The sequence below is a fragment of the Pan troglodytes genome, chromosome 13 (genome assembly GCF_028858775.2).
Source record: "Pan troglodytes isolate AG18354 chromosome 13, NHGRI_mPanTro3-v2.0_pri, whole genome shotgun sequence".
Lineage (NCBI taxonomy): Eukaryota > Metazoa > Chordata > Mammalia > Primates > Hominidae > Pan > Pan troglodytes.
Window position 1 is genome coordinate 38,803,185 of NC_072411.2, and position 18,776 is coordinate 38,821,960.

General features: G+C 40.7%; 1 protein-coding gene across 2 annotated transcripts in view; it reads left to right on the forward strand.

Annotated features, from left to right (window-relative positions):
• The first annotated feature begins 4,860 nt into the window (after nucleotides 1-4,860).
• The window catches only part of THSD7B (thrombospondin type 1 domain containing 7B), a 908,985-nt gene continuing 895,069 nt past the window's right edge, over nucleotides 4,861-18,776 (forward strand). The window contains exon 1 of one of the 2 annotated variants that reach the window (XM_054679008.1): nucleotides 4,861-5,044. The gene's annotated coding sequence lies outside the window, so the exon portion shown is untranslated. Of the gene's footprint in view, nucleotides 5,045-5,714; nucleotides 5,944-18,776 lie in introns of those variants that run through there. The other variant, XM_009443389.3, reaches the window with a different exon arrangement.

The following is an 18,776-nucleotide window of genomic DNA, read 5'->3' on the forward strand; positions in this document are numbered from 1 at the left end:
CCCCGCCATTTGCCAGGCACTGTTGTACGTATGGGGGTTTGTGTGTGTATAGTTCCTGACCTCATGGGGCTTACATTCTTAATAAGAGGATAGATAATAATCATTGAAAAATTATGTAGCAAAATTTTAGATTGTGATAAAGGCTGTGAAGGAAAGGAAGACCAGATAAGAGATACAGAGAGATGGAGGAAGATATTTTCTCTAGGGGAATGTAAGAGAAAGCTTTTCTGTGGAGCTGATATTTTTGAAAGGACTCACATAAAGTGACAAGATGAAGATAATAGTGGGTTCCTGGGAATCAAAGTGATATGACAGAGTATTTCAGGAAGATAATGCATAATGTAGAGAAATGTGGAGAGTCAATGAGGTAGCAGCAAGGAAAATGGCATAATTCAGAATTTAAGAATATACTAGAAAGCTTTAATTATGGGATTTATTTTATATGCTTTCTTTTAAACATCAGAGGTATTGGGGGTTTTCCCTATAGATACTTAGGTCCTGTAGTTGAAATGACTAAGACATGAAAAAAAATGATGCTCTTTTATCTGTTCCACCCCTTATACCTCACTCATGAACACTCTAGCTTTCAATCTGTTGACAATAGTCATTTTCCAATATTATCTATTCTTCCTATCCTATAAAGGGACCTACTGTCCGTCAGTCAGGCTGGTGTCCTTAGAAGACAGAGAAATAGAAGACATGGGCCCTCTTGCCCATCTCATCAAAGTTAGGCTATGAGTATTGTGTGGCTTTGTGCCCAGCAGAAGAGGATTAAGGTTGCCAAATCTTTGGATAATAACAAGCTCCAATCTACATAACACCTGGGCTTTACAAACCAAGTCATTATGAATGTGATCCAAGTTGTCACTCCAGCGGTTTTATTATTTCCACATTAGTCGGTGTTGTGTCTTAGATATATGGAGGTTGCCAGCTTGTTTAGTGTGGATTGAATGACTGCCTCTCCTTTCTTTGCTCTGGTTTGGTAACGTTAGAGAGAAGTGGGGAAGAAGGGATCATTGTACTATAGATCTCTTGGTCAGTCAATATTATTGGAGATGAGCAGCAAAACAATGAACCCAGATAATGCTGGGCATTAGAGTGGGTGGTACAGGCTTCTAGGACAGGGATCAGAAGCAAGGGTCCCAGAACTGACTGGATGGGGCTGATCACTCTCCAGCCTCTCCACAATGCTGCTATATGACAAGAAGACAGAGCCAAGATCCTTCCAAATATTCATCAAACCATCTGGTTCTCTCTCCATTAAGCCACTTCCATCTCTTGCCTGGACACTGGCATCCCTGTTATGCTCTTGCCATTTTCTTGGTTGCTGCACAGCATCAAGTGATCTTTTTAAAGTCTAAATTAGATGATATTGTTCAAAGAGATAAAACCACTCATTGGTCACAAGCACCTGCCCCTCTGCCCCTGCCTGCCTTTCCTATCCCACTGCACTGCAGTTTTTCCAGGCTTACTCATCTCCGGCTACCTTGGCCCCCGATGGGTTCTTCATGTGCCAACCTCTTCCAGCCATAGGCTCTTTGGCCATGTATCCTTCTTCTTCCCCTTTCTTAGCTGATGCCTGCTTATATGAGATGCAGTGTATCTTGGTGATTAAAAATGCACACACTAGTGCCAGACTGCCTGGCCAAATCCTAGCTTTCCTACTTATCAGCTGTGTGACTTTGAATAAGTTGCGTAAACTCTGTATGCCTCCACTGTAAAATGGAGTTGAAAATAGTGTCCACATCTTGGGGTAGTTATGAGGATTAAATTATATATATATATAACATTTAGCCTGTTGCCTAATATCTAGAAAAATCTTCATAAATGTTACCTCTCATTCATGATTGGGTCTCAGCCTAAATATCATTTCCTCTGAGAGCTCTTGCCTGGTTCTGACCTTCCTTTCTACCCCTGCTCCATTGCATTCCTTTTTTATTGCAGGACTCCTTTCCTTTTCTTTCATATTATATATTTAGGATCATTTGCATACCTGTTTATTGTCACTGCATTAGACTATAAATGCCATGAGGGCAGGGACTCTGTATCACTGAATAACCAATACCTAGTGCAGTGCCAGGCACATAGTAGACACTAATCAAATATGTTGCTGAGTGAATGACTGAGGCTGATGGTTCAGGACTTCGTTTGTGAGTGTTGAGCGTCTGCTGGGAAAGCATTGGTGCCTCAGAGGGACTGAACTGGGCCAGAAGCCAGTGGAGTTCCACTACACTACTTTTCAAGACATTATCTTTACATTGTATTTTAAGATGTTGACACATCAAAATCAAATTACTGGACCAAGCTCAAAAGTTACATTTATATGCCAGGATTAAATGTTCTTTTTTGGCAGAAAAAATGTTCAGATTTGCCACAGAATCTCTTCCAACCTGGAACTGGCCTGAATGAATTGTGTAAATGAGACAATCATGATTCTTTTTCTCTTCCCCCTTTCCTCCTATTTTGTCCCCCAGAGTGACTGAATATTTGACTCAATTCGCTGCTTCAGTGGATGGGCCATTGTAGACCTGGGCAGCAACTCCCTGGGTGGCAAGTCCAAGATACTGGCTTATGTTTGCATTTATCACTTGTGTTTTAGATTGGGCTTCTTTATCTATGTGCCTTCTTTAGCTCTTCCTTGTTTAATGCCACGGCTTGTTTATTTCATTTCCATAGCACTTTCCCATCCAAGCTTGTTAGACTATATGGAGAACATCATGTTCAGAAAAAGCAGTGGCAAACACACACGACAACAACAAAAATGTAAATTTACACTCTGCCTGTACTTGGCTAGCATAGGGTTACTTTTCTCCGTGATTCCTTAATGGGAAGACGCATTAGGTCTTCCCAATGGAGACCTAATCTCAACAGACTTTCTCCTTCTATCCCCTCTCTTCTGCCATTGTATTTTTGTTTTGTTCATTCTCATTGGAAGTCTGGTGGTGATTGGGGCCTTTGGCATCTGTGTGTGCAGGATTATGGGAATTTCTAATCTCAAGCTTATTTTCCAACCCTGGCACATTCAACTATTTCTTACACATGATGCCACCTTTGTTTTTTTTTTTAATCAAGCCTACCTTCTTCCAAATCCTTTCTTTGTTCACTTATTTTTAAAAATTTCTGTTCCTGCTCTTACGGACTTCATTACTAATATCCCTTTCCCTGCCTAGGTTATCCTTTTAATGTTTCTAACCTAATCTAGATTTTGAGAGCAGTGTTTTTATTAAGAACCAAAGCTAACTATGTTGGCAAGAAACTCATATTATGAGTAAAATATACATTTAAAATATAAATTGGGAATTTGAGCTAGAAATGGAAAGAGAAAGTTAGAATGAGTCTTGTGCTTGCATTCTCCGTCTACAAAATTTGTATGTAATCACACAGATAAAGTTCAGACATCTTATACTCTTTGACTATACTGAAATATATGTTGTCAGCAGTGCCTTAATGAAAAGTGATTGTTCTCTAAAGGAATCAAATGTAACAAGTTTAACATTCATGGTTCTTTATTTTTCAAAAATAATTTAGATTTCATTCTCCTTTTTTATTTTAAGAAGCCCAACAGAATTACCATATGACTATAATCTCATATCCTAGATTCAAAAACCAGGAGACCAAACACCAACAATGCCTCAGAGGAGAAAAGTTGTGTCTTAAGAATCAAAGTATTCTTGGGTATCGTAAGTGATTGCTGACGTAGAGCAAAGGGTTAATGAGAATGGGCTGGCATATTAAATCAGAATGCACGTTGAAAGCAAATTGCCAGCCTAAAGGAAAATATACGTATCATTGTCTCTGGTGAGGGAGGGGGACAAATAACTACTAAGATGTCCATACATGCCATACTCAGAAGTCATCCTTGATATCTTTTTTTCCAGACAGATTGCAAACCCAAGTCTTTCTCCCATATAGGGGTGTGTGCAGGGGGTGTGGCCTGAAAATGCAGCATTGATTCTGGGAAAACTGAAACCTGGGAAGCCTGGGTATAATAGTTCAAGAAAACAGAAATGTTTTTCTTTGGCTGTTGTTCCTGAAGTTACTTAAATGAGACTCATAGGCTATTGATCTGTATATATTGAGATTACAATAAAACATAATGGACCAGTTTCTCTCTCCCCTGGGTCACAGGATTGGCCTTTTATCTCTTGAGAGTAATAAATCATGGTCTTGGATTTAAGAAAATATTCTGGGATCTGGTTGGCAGCTGATTTATTTTTAAGACAGTGATGTCAGGGAAAAAAAAAGCATAACCCAGAATGTGACTATAGTGGGAGAATAGCGATTGCTGTTTAAAATATTAAGTAAGGCTTCCCTGCTTTCAGAACCCATCATCCCACAGCAAGCTGAGTTGAAGCCCCTTACCAATATATTCACATCTTTCTTTACAATGGCACTTACATTCTTTTGATTTCCTTTTATCTGTGACAGATCCTAGCTGCTCTATTTATCTCTTGAATCTAATTTGCTCTATGACATCAAGCTTTAATTTTATCATTATTATTTTGCTTCATTTTAAGCACCCATGGTGTGCCAGGCATTGGATAAAATAGAAAAGATACAATCCCTGCTGTCGCTGGGCTCACACATTTAAAGAGATTTGACAGGCAAAATATCCTGTAATTGGCAATAGGTAGTCCTCATGCTTCCCCCCGCCCCTTCTCCCTTTTGAAGCAACTTCATCTCTCTGAACAAGCTTAAGAAGTTCCCTAGATCAAAGGTGTCAAAAACCAGAAGGGTTTGGAACAAGTGTCAGAGAGTAAGCAAACGACTTTCTGAGCTGTGACTCTGCTCCTCGACTGCCCACGTGCTCTCCGCTGTCTGCACTCCTGCCTCACCTGGGCTGACTCGGACTCTCCACCTCCTTTGCTGCTTCCGGCATCAGCTACCCAGGAGCCTAAGGCGCTCCTTCCCGCAACTCCGGTCCCCGCGCCCCGGGACTGCAAATCCTTTAAACAGAGGCCCCAGAGCTAGGGGTTTTCCCAGGCTCTGGTGGGCGTGGGCTGACAGTCGCTGGGAGCCCCGCAACAGGGGGATGTCCAGGCAGGTATGCACCCAGCTCCCGGCGTTTCCCGGAGTCACCACAATGTTTCCCTTTCTCTCTCCCCAACGTACGCTGCTAGGGGTACTCCCCAGATAGGATTTTCTTTGTCTTTTCTCCTAGTAACACCGAAGCCCTCTCGTGCCCGGGGACTGCAGAGGAACGCCAGACCATCCGGACCTTGCGGGATGGCTCGGTGTGTGTGTTTTACTGTGTGTCGGAGTGTCGCGCATGTGTGCGTGTTGGGGCGCGTTATCAACAGGGGCCTAGGGCACCCCCACTCTTTCTTGCTCTCTTCCCCCATCACTTCATGGACCTCCGAGGCGCAAAGCGCTCGACCCTCTCCTGGGCTCAGTGGCTTGGGTACTCCGGGCTGAGCTCAGCTGGGGAGACCCCTTACCCAGCCCGCACCGGCACCCCGAAGCTTCAAAGTTGCGGCAAACAGTTGCGGGGAGCAGAGGAACTGAGGTCCAGGCCAGCGCGCCCGCGGTCGCTCGCCTTGGGGAGCGGGCTGAGCCGAGGGTCCTGCGGGTGCGCGGCAGAGGCGGTAGGAGGCGGAGGAGAGGGGGGAGAAGGAGGGGGCGGTGGGGAACAGCTGCCGGGGTAGGCGAGGCGCAAGGTGGCTCCCCGAGGCCCCGCGCCCCGCGGCTCTCGGACGCACCAGGCAGCCAATGGCTGCGCAGAGGTGTACAGCAGATGGCGTCCGACTGCGCCGTTCCTTCCTCCTCCTCCTCCTCCTTCTCTTCCTCCTCCTCCTCCTTCAGTGCTGAGGAGCCAGAGTCGCCGCCGGGTTGCCAGACGCTGGAATGGGTGGTCTTCCGACACACACCACCATCTTTCTTGCGCTCGGGAAGCTCAGGGCTCAGCGGCTCCCAGAGGTTACGGCGGCGGCTCTGGCGAGACGGGTGAGTGCAAGCGCGCGGAGCCTCGAGTCGGGGATGCCGGGCCCCCTGGCCGGCCGACTGGGGCGCGGGGTGGCAGCCCCGGGGATGGGGGCGCGCCGCCGGCGCAGACTTTGCTCTTTCCTCGCCGGACAGCCATCGTCGCCCCTTCTCCCAGCCAGACGCGGGAACTTGGAAGCGGATCTTCTCGGACGCCTCTGGCTTGGGGCTGCGGGAAGCGTGGGCTGCCCGGGGCGCAGTGTGCGGAGACCCTCTAGGCGGGCGGGGACGCCCCACGCGGCGACCTGAGCACCGACCTCATGCAACGGGACCGAACCTTGGGACCCGGGCAGCAGGAGCTCTGTTCCCTTCACCTCCAGCTTGCTTTGAGGGATACTGATGAAGGAAACCGGGGGTTTCCCGTCCTGCGCGGAGAGCCTCGGGGCCCAAGATCGAAAGGCCGGGAGTTGTTCTGCAGGCTTTGCAAACAGGTTGACTGAGGGTTTCCTTTCCCGTAGCGCTGACTGCGAAATCTGCGCGTGGGCGTTCAGTGCCTGTGGAGGATAGCTGAGCAAGCCAAGAAGTTTTGCAGCTTCCTCTGATTTATCGGTGGAGTGTCAGGAGGCTGTAGCAACAGTTTACATTTCCCCTGTCCCTGCGAGTGGCTAGGGGCAAGCTGGGGTCGGACGTGATATCCTGCTGTTTGTGGAGAGGAAACTGGGAACGGGGCGTGAGAGTGAGGGGCAGGGAGGGGGGGACAGGCATATTTTCTACTGCATTGCCCATCTGCACCTGTCCCCTTTGCTATCTTACACATCCCATAGTATTAAAGTTATTTGAATATGCAAATGAACCCCGCTCTTTGGTGACTGCGTATTTTGAAGTTGGAAAACTTTGCAGGGGACGAGGGAATGTTGAGGAGGGGGCGTTAAGCTCTCTCACTCTATCCCTTTTTAAAGACAAGAAAAAAACTTTCGTTGGCGAAGGTGGTACTTTTTTCTTTTGGAATGTCTGAGCTCAGAGCTTCCCATAAGAGGTATTGCGATTCAATACTGTACAGTCAAGATGAAGTTCCACTAAGATTATGGGACCGTGGCATATTCTACGGAAGATACCAGGGTTCCTTGGCGCTCTGTTCATTGCCAGGGTGGTCTGCTGAAAGCCGGCAGTTTCCCACCCTCAGACTCCTTGGAGCTCTTTAAATGACGATCTGCCTGGTGTTTCTCAGCGGTACACCTGTGAGTGCTCTGTTATCATGGAAATGGTAACCCATGCAGGTAGGGCTCATGCCAACCAGACTGTGGTGGGGTGTGTGTGTGTTCGTGTGTGTGTGTATACATGCGCGTGCGTGTGAACGTGTGTGTTTGGAGTTTCCTTTTGACAGGTAATCTTTGGATGTCAAAGGGATACACTTATTTGTCTGGCAGTGTCAGGGCAATCTGAGTTTCTCGAGTAACTAGGAGGAGGTAATCTCCAGGGAAGCCTTTTTGTGCTCTTGACTCTCTACTCAGCCGTTGGTGAAGGCTTCCTGAAAGCCACTTAGGGTGTTACTAACCAAATCAAGAAGTCTTACTCAGTGGTGAGTGAAAGCTCGTGTCTTTGTGGGATAAAAGCTGTTTATAAAGTTTCTGTCTTGAGGCTTCACTTTGATAGACTGCTGTTTTTAAACCTTAGTGCCATTAATAATAGGAGCCTTCTTTTGAAAAGTAATGTGGCTAGTTCTCTGTTTTCTGAGGGTAGTTGATCTAATCTGGTAGATTCCCTGGAATTGTTTTATTTTCTATCCCTGGGAAGTGTGTGTGTGTGTGTGTGTGTGTATTTTTGTGTGTGTGTTTTCTTCATCTACCTGCTGAGAGTTGAGGGTTAGAAACTCTTTTTCATGCAAATTTAAGTGAAAAAAATTATGAAGAAAATTCTCCTGACACTGTAACAATATACACAGATACTTCTGAAAAAATTGTAGGTGTCATTGTTGACTTTAAAAACATCGGATAGTCTCGTATAAATCAGCACAGACAGATCCAGCAGCCCTGAACACCTACAAACCATTCAGGGTTTTGGATATTCTAGATTAATCTGTGATAAGGGCTTGGAGATACATGGTCCAGGAAAGGGCTGTCTACTGTTGGTGGACTTTGATAGTCTGTTTTGAGGGTTTACAATACGATGAGCTCACTTTATGTCAACCTTAATATTTAAATCAATACTTGAGAAATGATCTTACAATATTTCTTAATCTCCTGGCCCATTGTTTTCCATCAAAGTTGTTGATTGTTAGAGAGTTGAAAGGCTAAGAAAGAGGAACACTGTTAGACAGGTAGAAAATAATTACCGATCATATAAACAATGTAAATACAGACTCTACTGTTTGAAGACTGACATTAACAAATTGGTAACGAGAGGTACCTTTCTGTTCTCTGCTGAGTGTGCCTTTTGAGAGAAAGTAGGGAAGGAATGAAAGGAAAATGGTACTAAATTGTACTTCATCAGAAGGGCTATGAAGGACCTTGTCTGCTTGCTACAGATCCTATTTCTGAAGGAATAACTCTTTTGTTAATATCAGCAAAAAGAATTTTGTCCTTAAATGATAGACTGAAAAAGCAGAATAAAAAGATAGGCTCTAAGTTAAAGGAGGGAGAATGTCCAAACAAGAACAATTCTAAAGCATGTCAACTCACTTTAATTATACTTCACAAATTGAAACTGGAGTCGTATGATTCCTTTAAAGAAAAAAAGTCTTGCCAAATCTTCAATTCTGCTGTTCTGCACACTTTACAAAGATTAGGCATTAAAGTAATAACATCATGTCAAAAGTTTGAATAGAATGATGAAGAATATTTGACTGGTCCCATTTAGTTAACTGTGAAAATGACAAATGATACAATATATTAAATACATGATTAAGATAAACAGATTAAAGAATTCTAAGTAGTGACACCTATATTAGTTGATGGGAAAAAAAGAATAGCACTATAAAGGCTTCAGCGATGCTCTACAGACAAAGCATAAAGGCTGGGTCTTTGAATAACTATTGGGTATTGTATTATCAAAAACTACATGAGTTACTTAGATATGCTGTTGGATCTTTGAATATGGATTGCACATAAGTGCTTCATATTTTCAAAAGAAAACGTTTCCCAGTATATAACTACAAAAGAAGCTGCTGCATTAACTTTAACACCAGGCAGCTTCCTAAATATAACACAGGTCCTTAATTTAGAGCTGTTAACAAGATTAATATCTAAGTGACAATTAGCACGTTAAACCTGTGAAAGTAGAGGGATTTTTAACTCCACTTCTAGTCTAGAAATTTACTATTGTGAATTTTAGTGGGGTCTGTAGTTTAACAGATCTAAAATCACAGGCACCTGTGCTCCAAGATGATAAGCATTCTATTCCCACCCTTTAAAACTTCTCCATCTACTGAGATTATTTTGTGGATGTTTTAGTAGGATGTTCATGGGTGGTTATTCTTGATAGCTAACAGTGGCTATTTTTGAAACGAAGCCAAGGAGGATTAGGTAGTTTTTGGTCATCTTGTAAGTATCTCTTGACAAAAGGAAATAGGAATCCCAGTCACTGAATTCCTACATTTATGCTTTCATTCTAAGCCATGAATCCTGGTATGGGCTAGTTATACAAAATATAGAGACATAGTTATTTTGCCAGGTTATAGTCCACCAGTGATTTAGTATGATCATTTTGTTGCTACCACATCAAGCATTTCATTTGAAAGGGAAAATCAAATATTAGTGAAACCCAATTACTCCGTATCTTTTGGTAAAACTTTGAAACTAACTCTAGAGATGCTGTAGAATAGTTTCACTGCTGGTAGGGACTCATGCTTTTGGTAACAGGAGTTGAATCTAAGCATGGTTTGTAAGCTGAACAACGGAGTCATCTGGCATCTATAAGAACTACTTTATTTTAAGTGTGTATATACTGTTGTGATGACTAAAACACAGTATGTATAAAAGCATCGCTAAATTCATATTAATGTTTGGTTACTAGGTATTTTTGCAATTTATGGATTCTAAAAACACAACTGTTTGCTGTGACGTGGAAATCAGTAGAATTTTTTGACGTTAAAAAGAAGAGGTCCACCTACTAGAAAAGGTTAGACATTGACCTAGATGTGGAGATCTGTGAAAGTGTGAAAATGTTTCCTGCATGAATAAAAAAGGCTATCATTGTTGAACTTAGGTGTTTTGCAGCAAGGGACATGATGCTCGCTTTTGATTTTGCCTTTCTGGGCATATTTTAATTATGAGCCTCTTGTAATTAAACATGCCATAGCTAAAAACAGAATCCTAAGTAACTAATGCACAAACGATTTTTCAATGCCTTGACTTGGAAGAAACTCATGGCCGTGTTCCACTTGCCTGCATGAGGGCTGGCTGCTGATTTGTGTCCTAGTGTTATGTTAGCGAACAGCTCATTACTTCTGGAAAAATCACAATGTTGAGTAAGGCTCTGAACTTTGTGGTAGTTAGGCACGATTGCCTTAGTCTTAGACTGCAGCTTTGTAGCAATGCATATTTTAATTTTGAGTTCTTTCAGATGGTTATTTTAAAAAGCATACCATGTAGTATGCATACATGAAAGATTTTAATTATAATAAGACTAAGGCTTGCTGCAATCTCTTCTTGCAGAGTTTGCTTCTGGGCTCTCCTCTATTGATTTTTGCCTTTTGTGCTTACGTTAGACTTATTCAGGGCAAGTTAGACAGTGCACGTGAATACAGCCTTACTGGTAAAAATATTGAACTATTTGTAAAATATTGAAATACTTGTAAAAATATTGAAATACATGTGCTCCAGTAGGTCAATGAGTATTGCTCTGAGCCCTCTGAAGGTCCCACTATCATCCTGGTCCTACAGACCACTCCCCTTAGATCACTTCCTGAGAGAGCCACTGGGTGTCACCCACCTGGTATGGCAAGGAGGCCTTGGGACACACTCCAGTGATATTACCTAAGGCTGTTCTGATTGGCTTATGCCCCAGACCTACCAACTGGTAAATATTTTAAATATTATCCCTTGATATTTGTACTCGTGACAAGAATGAATGCAACCATTGGCATTATCAAGTAGTTGAACATCAAATGTTTACATTTTAATTTTCTCTGTGTCTAATATTTCTGGCTGTTAAAACACTTAAATATTGTTATCTTTATATTATCTAGGAGCCCAAAGGTATCAAAACCCCTTTCATCTGAGTTATCAATTCATATAAAGCCACTCTACCTTCAATTTAATTTGTTTTCTTAGAAAATATAAAATAAGGATATTAAGTTCCTTCCTTCCTGTTAAGAGGAAGAGCCAAATTTCTCACCCAGGTCATCTGCCACAACTGTAAATTCTTCTGCCTCACAGCTGTCTCAGACCACTTAATTAAAATGTATGTATGTGGGAGTAGTTCAACAAGGCTTCTTTCTTTTGGGGAAAAAGTAATTATTTTTTTTCAATCTCTGTTTCTAGTCTTCAGAATTAACTCAATTTATTTCATATTGACTTCCATTCATTTTTGTGATTAAATATTGTTAGTAGGGCTTTCATTTCATCTGACTTGACCCATTCTATGAACTGGAATATCTTCTGGCCAATCACAGACAGGCAAGGGATGTTAATGACTTTGAGGAAAATTTTTTGGTGCTTTCTTCTAGATCTCTTCTAGCTAAAACTAAACTCCAGCACTGCTAGATGGTCCCTGAAAAACATAACTTAAATTATGCTTCTTTCTTGAACAGAAAAAATAGGATTCCAGATACTACATCAATTTAACTCTTGCCTGTCGTTAATTTCCTATTATCCACTTCCTTCTTCTTTTAGACCTATCTCTTTACAGTCACCCACAAGACTCACACTTATTTAAAGTGGCCAAAAATGTTGCTCTCCCTACTCCTGTGGTCCCAGTTATCCAAATTGTATCTATTAGTCAAAATCCAGTTCCAATTATACTTCCACTGAGCTTTCACTGATGATGCCAATTCACAAAGCCCTCTCTCAGTCCGAACAACTCAGGTGGTAAATTCTAATTTTCATGTTTGATTGAATCTATTTTCTTATTAGCATCTATGTGTGGAGTTCTGATAGTAAAGGATTTAAATGGAGAAGGGCACCACTCTCTACTGAGAATTCTGGAAAATGTTGAAGAGGGGAGTGTGATGGAGAGTAGGGGCCTGGGTAATAACAGCCATTTGAGGATCTGTAAGGTAAGGCTTACCAATATCCAGGTAGGCAACAAGTGTGACTAGTAATTATTACTATTAGTTAATTACCTATGAATTGCTGCATACCTAGCTAGGTACATTAGAATTTGTTTGTCTAATCCTCATAATAATGTTGCAAAGTAGGTACTGTTATTTAGTCCCATTTTTTTTTGTAATAGGAAACAGAATCTGAGGGACCTCTGGTACCTTGTCTAAGGTGAATGCAACTGGTAAACCACAGAGCCTAGATGTGTATCCCAGTTTGTTGGACTGCAAGGCCTATTCTGCTTCTGATAAACCAGACTATCCAAAGCCCGAGGTTTTACTCAGCAGGTTCAGTCTTTACCGCTGCTGGAATTTATCCAAAATGCAAGAACACACACACTTTCAAGGCCTCTATAGTCAATGGAGATGACTGACAGGAAGAATATTGCTGAATTACTTCTACCTGGAGGTAGAAGCGTCATTTGGAAATATGGAAAAAGGCTGCATTTTGATTTTGCACAGACCTTGTGCATGAAGATTATATCATATTAAAATTGTAAAGAACTAGATACATTCACTTATAAAAGTGTTGGCTTCCTGAGGAACCATTGGAAAATTCAGAAAAGACAGACATATTTAGAAAATCCACACCATATTTCTTTGTATTAATGGCTTATCATTAGAACAGAACTGTCCTGCCAACTATGCAAAGCATTAGTTTTTGAAATTAGCATAATGAATACAAAAAAGGGAAAATGAGTTGTTCGATGTGAGTGGGGGTTGCTGGTGGGTGCCTGGGTCACTCCTGTGATTTGGTCAGGTGAGTGCTCTAGTCTGTTCTCTTTGCTCTAAGTATATCCCAACTGGAAATTGTTCTTGGTCAAAGAGGACAACTTACTGAGAAGAGAAGAACTGTTCTTTAGTTGAGCATGTGTAAGAAGTCACAGTTCTGAAGATCTGTTTCTTGAAAGTATTTTGATGGCTCAGTATGAGTTTTCTTGACATGAACTTTCATGGAAGTGTATAATAAACTCATTTCCAATACTAATGTCTTGTAACTATTTCTAAACAAATATACTGTTGGAATCTGACCAGTTTCTGTCTTTGCCTCTGGCAGAATCATATAGGAAGAAGCTCAGAAAAGTCAAAGTTGTAAAGAGATTTTTACTCATTCCAGGAATGAGCTTTTTCACATTCAGGGCTGTCTAAAAGTGTGATCGGCTGTCTCAGGGAAATGTGAGTTGCCCGTCTTTGGGAGTATTCAAGCAGAGTATGAGTAACTACATGTCAGGGTGCTTTGCAAAGAGGATGTGCACATTGAATATTAGTAGTTGAGATTTATTGAACATATACTGTGTGCCAGACGCTACTCTATGTGGATTAACTTATGAAATCCTCTCAAAAAACTTATGAGGTTGATTGTATTATTATTATTTTTATTTTACAAATATAGAAATAGTGAGTGATTTGCGCCAAGTCGGGAGTTGCATGCAGGCATTCTCCTTCTAGAGCAGTACAGGTCCCTAGAAATTGAACAAGAGCCACAAATACAATTCATGTATGCAACCTTGTATTTTTTAGTAGCCACATTAAAGAAGAAAACATTGAAATTAATTTTAATAATATGTCTTGTTAACCCAATGTATATAAAATATTGCCATTTCAATATGTAGTGATTATGAAAGTTATTAATGTGATGCTTTAGATCTTTGCTGTATTACATCTTTAAAACCCAGTCTGTATTTTACACTTACAAGCACATACATTTTAGTTTAGCCATGTTTCAAGTGCTCAGTAGCCACATGTGGCTGGTGGCCACCATGTTGAACATGCCTAGAATCTGTACTATTAACGACTCTACCCTACTGCCTGCCTATTGACAGAAGAGGGTTTCCTTTTAACGGTACATACCAGACTACATAGTAGAGGGTTTCCTTTTAACTGTACATAGTAGTCTTTGTGTATGTGAGACCATTCATTTGTTTATTAATGTTTTCTTTAGATACCGGCATGGATAATCTATTTAAAAAAGAAAAAAAAAACCACTTCCATGACTGCTTTCAAGAGCACAAATTAAAAACCCATCAGATAGTAAGATTTCTCTCTATCTCATTACTCTCATCTACTAAAAACTGAATCCCACATACCTTTCATTTTGGAAGAGGGGGCATGTCTGGCTTGCTTCCACTTTACAACTCTTCATACATATTATGAAATCACCTCACCCTTCTTGTTTCCAGCCTAATAATCCCAGTTTCTTTTTTAATTTTGATTAGTTTGTTAGTGTGTATGTGTAGCCTAATACATATGAAATGGGCATAGCCTAAAAATAACCTTTAACTAAGATTGTAAGTAACCAGTGTTTCTGATTTACATTTAATGCATATTTCTCAGCCCTCCTTTACTGTATCTTTATTATAATGACTGCAATTGGAGACGACATGCAGCCCACCAAAGTGATATTTCTGATCAAATGGTAGTAATTTTTTGGTAGATTTGATTCATTCCCTGGTAGGTAGCATTCTTCTCAGTGATCTGAAGGTCTTTTCTCAAGTTGAATTTCTGACAGTAACAGACCCTCTGGGCTGTGACATGCTTCAATTGAAAAAACAGAATGTGACATTCCTTTCATTGTGTGCAACATAGAAAAAAAGTCCTGTGTTTCCTTTGTGAGTGCAACCTCTATTCAGCTGTACATGACAATGTGAAACATTTTAATAATTCCAAGTCCCTTTTGGTGGGGGGATGCATATTTCACAGGTAGCTTAAATCTTACTTCAGTTACTTTTTAAAAGAATATTAAGAACAAGACGTCTGTTAGAAAAATTCTAAACTTCATAAAGAAGAACTACCTTGTGGAGATAGACTCTAAGGCTATGTCATGTAAGAGTATGTGCATGATTATTAGATGTTTCAGTTGGATTACAGAGTCGGTGGAATAAAAACATAATGCTTGTGGACATAATATATTCCCAGTGAAGCACTTCTTTTATTTTTATTTTTTATAGCTAAGCAGTTTTCAAATAGCAAGACAAACAAATGTAAAGTCCAAGATGCATTTGTTTGTAAGCTATATGAATAAATTCAAAGAGTATTTATTGTGTACCTGCTGTGTCCGTGACATAGAGTAGATACATGCAAGAGTAAAATGCCAGTTCCAGTTTCTAGGAATTTACAGTCTACCTACGGAGATATGACATGCACATTCTCTGTACTTGGCAAAGCCAGATCACTTTATTTATATATGTCTATCTCTCTTAGTAAGTATGAGCTCCATAAAAGCACAGAAGCCATCTTACTCATCTTTGGATTGTTGCCACCTTGCAGGGTATGTACTCAACAGGTATGTATTGAATTAAATGAAAGGGGTACATTAATTGAATTTACACATGTGAATTAAAATATAGCTGTCAAGCCATATTTACAGTGGGACCATCTATATAAAATTTGCAATTCAAATAATGAAGACAAAGTCTGGTCTCAATCCTTTTCTACTCCTGTGACTGGATCAGCTCTGCTCACTCCATTGGTGACTTGTAACAAGTCAGGGCACTAGAAAAAGATTTTCATCTGAAAGGAGTAAAGGAATGTGGACGTCTTTTTTCAACATGCCAGGATTCTATTCAGATGTACCCTTAATCATACAGTCATTCAATATAAAAAATTATTTTGTTCAGGGGATAAAGAACCTTATCATTCAGTCACACTAAGTGATCTTTGGAAGTATGCATATGGGAGGTGGGAAGTGGAGCAGGATAAAAGTGTATTCACGTATGCCTGCATAGGGCTCCCAATAACTCTTGAAGAATATAGTGCTAAGCAATACCAGGAGGACCATTTAATATTTGTGAGCAAAAGGAATCAGCTAAAAATTAGAAATGCTATATAAGCTGCAGAGGTGAAGCCCCTTTAAGTATCCCATTAAGTGCATAGAATATGCTGCATTGCTAGTTTAACTATTTGAGCCAGTTACAGAACAGTGGCGATTACCCGTGGGGGCATCAGATCATCAAGAAGACATTTCTTCAGCAATTTCCAGGCAAGGAGTTTATTATACTTTGATAGATTAACATAATTCTTCTCAGCCTACTGGGTTCCTCAAGGCAAATTCAGCCAATCTTTATGTACTGGTTGCCTGTAGTGTGAAATATATGTACTATGGTTGGCCCAGTCAGGGTGCACAATGATATCCAAGAATTGGCCATGCTCTTAAGGAATTTTCACAGAGATTTTATGGAGTTAGGAGAACAAAGAAGGATGCTTCAAGGGTAATTATTGAATCTGTGGGGTTTTATAGGTGAGTAGATTCAGCATGGGAAGAAAGGAATTGGGCTCTCTGTCTACCTATTTGTTTCTGTCACAATTTTCGCAGCATTGTTTGGATTCTGGGTTATATATGCTGGTCTTAAATGCCAAGTATTTATATTTTCTTTGATCTTTAATAACATCTTATTTCATGGTGTTTTGAATTCTGGGGTTAAGGAACCTAGGGGTTAAGATTCAACAAAAACAAAAAATGGCAATAACAATGCCCTCCTACGGCCTCACAATGCAGGCAGAAGGTTTATCTCTGGTTTACTGGTCCACCTAGAACTTGATAACATTCTTAAACTCTGTGTTTTGAAAACCTGTGATGCTCACAGCACAGTCTAAATAAAGAGAGACCCAAATCCTTATAATCTAAGATAAACAATTTTGTCCTGGCATGTGTCAGTGTGTGGCAGAAAAATGTACACAGGGACAGAATTATCCATTGATTTGGCAACAAGGTTGGCAAGCATTGATGTTCAGCAAATGCCTACAAGATAAAAGCACCTGAAATAGCAAAGTAGTTATTCATCCCTAAAAACTGAAAGCCAAGGGAGGTTCAAAATAGTATGAAATAATTTATGCTGTGAAGACTTAGGAAGGGGATCTAGGCTGATGGAAATATGGTAGAGCATTCATGTGTGCATGCAAGCCCATGCACACACTTGTGCACTCACACACATATGCACACACACACACATACAACCAGAAAGAAAACATACAGATATTTGAATGATAGGAAAATGATTCTCAGATGAGAAATGACAGGAAAAGAGGAGAGAAGAGGAGACAAACAATTCAACTGAAAGGGAAAAACCATTCTCAGCTGTTGGGACTCGACATGTGTTCAGAAATATCATTTGTTCAAACCAACAAATGAGATAATTAGAAGGGGTAGAAGGAAAGAAATATAGGGCTCCAGAGGTTTCACCAGTTGCAAAGGTGAGAGAGATCTGAATAACACAATCAGATTATGCATTCTCTTGGATTTAGAGAAGCTTTATGAACAAGACCAAAAACGAATGGGAAAGAAATGAAACGGTGGGTGATGTAGTGAAATTGAAGGTTACTCATAATGTACTGTCAGAAGTTCATGTATAGTACATGAGAGCCCAAAACTTTCCCATTTAATACAAAGCAACTACTCCTGACCCTGTTTCCAGTTACTGCCTCATCTCTTGCCCTCCTTTCAAATTCTAGCTTCTGAAACTAGTAGAATTTGCTCAAGGTCTCCACTTTGCACTCACTCTTCAAATCACCAGTCTGTATTCTGCCCTCACTGGTCCTGCTGAAATAGTTCTGGCCAAAGTAATGAATTACTTCCCAGTTGTCAAATCCAAAAGACATTTTCCAGTCTCTTTTTATTGTGGTGATTAAAAGAAGAATCTTAGTATATGAGAGGAGCCAAGAATGGATTGGCAAAATTCCCATGATCCTGCCATTTTGATTCTCTCTTTTAAAGCTGCCAAAATAACTACTGAAGATTTAGACAAGGAAAACGAGTAATTTTGGACTGAACGTAAACTGAAAAAGTTTGACATATATGATACTTGGCCAAAAAGAATAGCTACCAAATAAAGTTAAAATTGGAATTTTAGGTTTTGGAAATGGAGAAAGACACAGGTAAAAGGGAAAATTAATTAGAATTTATTAGTAGAAAATATCACAATGCTTTATGGAAGAAACCCTGTTAACTCTGAGGGGAGATGTTGCCTAATACACAGACATAGTCCTCTTCCTAGAGGACTTTGAAGCCAAAAAGTTGAAAGTGGCAGAGTGTTAAAGGAATGCATAAAGATGAACATGCAGTCAGACACAAATGTCCTTATGAGCACCAAATGTTTATGGATCCAGAGTGTGGAAAGAATGAAGGGCATACTTATAGAATATTCTGGTTGATGGAATTATCATGGAAATAATCTTTCCAAGAACACCTACAACCCTCTGTCTGCATAGTTCTACATTTACTTTCACCCTCCTCATGGCACTAGATTAATTTGCTTTCTTCACCTTGCTTTCCTGCTCAAATTCTGTCATTAGATCCACATGGTCTAGACTGGCGTTCAAAATCTTACACTCTGAGGTCTCATACTTAGTTTTCCACCATTTGCTTCTATAGTTTCCTTCAATAGATCATCAGTGGCAGCTACACTTGTCCCTAAAAGAAATCCTGTACACGTCTCCCTCCCGTGACTCAGTTCAAGCTTTGGTGTCCCTTCTGCCCCTCTCTGTATCATGTTCACCCAGTCATAGCTGAATGAGGTGAATATCTACCCCCACACTCTCCACCTCATGGTAGAGCCTGCCTTCCACAGCCTTTAACCATGAATCCATCAATGTCCTACCCAGGAAT